Raw genomic sequence first — 2,349 nt, 5'->3', positions numbered from 1 at the left:
ACAGATAACACATGTAACTAATAACCAAATTGATTCATAGATTCATTAATCAAAAAATGTTTACTGGTGATTCTCAGGTGGTCTGATCTTTCAGAACAAAAATATGATTGAACTGCAATCAAAGATACAACTTCAGGTAAGTGCAGCAGTTCTGACTGTAACAGTTAAATACTGAAAAGAATAGAAATGGTGCAACTATTGTATTATTGTAAAGTTGGCCTTAACTATGAAAACTAAAACATTTTTCTTTTCTGTTTAGAATTCAGCTCAAATTATTTAAACTGTATACAATTTTAGTTATTTTAGTTAATGTATTATGTATTACGGCAAAAACTTATTTATATCTATATGTCTACATTATATTTAATATATTTAAGGCACTTTTATGTATTCAGATGTGTTAAAGCCACCTAAAATCAACTCACTGTGGCAAAAGGCTGTAAGTGACTTACTTATTAGATTTAGTCTAATATTAATTGTATTTATTTTTATGGTTACTTTTCGCTACTTAAATAGTACACTATTACATAAATATGTCATAATATACAATATATTTTAAATGCACTTTATATACTTGTCAAACAATCTAAATTTTTTTATTTTTTTGAATACTTGCCAAGTCACTTAACAACAACCTACATTATTTAAATATCTGCAAATATATCAATACCATTGTTTTTGGAAAGTACAGTGATTGACTTATGGGTTTTATTTAATTTATCATTTTTTTTAAACCAACAGATATCGAGTCTAACTACTTAAGGTGGAATTTACCTAACACAAAATGGCATCCGGTAAGTCAAGCAAGGCTTCATATCATAATTTCTGGAAGGTAGGAGAAAAACTTAAATGAAATGCAAGACAAGATCAGAAATAAAGTAAAAAAATTAAGGTAGTGGGCCAAATCTATTGTAAGTTGCAGGACAAGAGAATGGAAAGTTGAAAACCTTAAAGTTAGTATGTATAACATTTTATTGGGATAATATTAGGGCTGCACGATTATGGCCAGAATGATAATCACGATTATTTTGACTAAAATTTTGATTGCGATTATTCTCACGATTATTTGTTGATTTTAGCCAAAACAAACTTTATTGTCACGTAGGCTATTAATAACTGCGAGAGGGAGTGTGATGGACGCTACTCACAGAGAGACGGCTGACTTATTATAAACGGGTCCAGCACGGGTCGAATGGCGGATAAACACGTCCTGTGTATGAAATGTCTGCACGTCACTGTGCTGCATTTTTATGAACTACGATATTCTGGCCATGGGTCACATCTCTGGTCCAGGTCCAGGTCCAGCAGCTTCGTCTCACGCTGTTACTCTACCAACTGAAGTTAGTTGCATTAAATAGCTTCTTCTGTGTTCTTCGCCGTGGCGGCCGCAATAGCAGAGTTACCCGCGGAAACACTGGTATAAATACAAGTTTGCCCCTCATACTTAACAATATACAGCTGTGTTAATAAAACATTAAAACTGTAGACAAATGTCAGAAGTGTGGAGCGGCGCTGTGTGGCCGGGCGCGGAGTAAGAGGAGAGAAAGTAGAGGAGAGATTCCACACAGGCCCGGCTTTACAGAAGAAATGGGTCATGTAACGCAAAATTAAACCACATCCATATAACAACATTGCAGCGGATGTGAGGACATCAGCACCGGTGCGTCCCAGAGGAGCTAACAGCTAACAGACGCTATTAGCACCGACTAGCACTGGTCACTGCTGTTGTCTGAAAAACAACAGATGGGACAAAATGTTGCGTTTACTTTCAAACTGGTAAACCTTGAGACTGACGTACAACCGACTGCTATCTGTTGAGTTTTCCTCCCGTTACTCTGTCCTCTGGGACTGTCTACATCTAGAAACTAAGCTGCGCGGTGCAGGGACAACTGACTGGCACATGAGCAGACAGGTTAACCGAGAGGTAGATTGGCTTTGCAAAAAACCCGGAGCGTTGTATGAAATGACGCTTTAAAAAAAATAATCGCTCGATCACGCAAATTTGATCGTGGGAAGTCAAAATCGTGATCGTGATTAAAATTTGATTAATTGTGCAGCTCTAGATAATATCATCTTTCAATTATTCTGATGGAATTGTTCATTTCAGTGTCCCCATGTCGAATGTGTAGGTGTCAATGTCATTTTTGATACTACCACAATGTTGTTTTTGATACTACCGAAATGTATTTCCTAATTCTATCACCAAATTGCTGCAAAGTATGAACTGTTGAAATCCTACACAGTTTATTTTTTCAAATATAATTTTTTAAATATACATTAAACAGTGTTGGTTTGAAAATTTGAACTTTACCCAACTGGCAATTAGGGCTTTTGTTTACCCACAGATTG

At 35.8% G+C, this 2,349-nt stretch overlaps 2 protein-coding genes across 2 annotated transcripts in view; one reads left to right on the top strand and one right to left on the bottom strand.

Moving 5' to 3' along the window:
• The window catches only part of prdm6 (PR domain containing 6), a 114,270-nt gene that overhangs the window by 56,379 nt on the left and 55,542 nt on the right, over positions 1 to 2,349 (bottom strand). The gene's annotated exons all lie outside the window — the stretch shown is intronic.
• LOC116689424 (GTPase IMAP family member 8) overlaps positions 1 to 2,349 on the top strand; it is a 21,313-nt gene that overhangs the window by 247 nt on the left and 18,717 nt on the right. The gene's annotated exons all lie outside the window — the stretch shown is intronic.

Source organism: Etheostoma spectabile, chromosome 5 (assembly GCF_008692095.1).
Source record: "Etheostoma spectabile isolate EspeVRDwgs_2016 chromosome 5, UIUC_Espe_1.0, whole genome shotgun sequence".
Classification (NCBI taxonomy): domain Eukaryota; kingdom Metazoa; phylum Chordata; class Actinopteri; order Perciformes; family Percidae; genus Etheostoma; species Etheostoma spectabile.
Note: the sequence above shows the minus strand (reverse complement) of the source record. Positions and strands in the feature narration are given on the sequence as shown.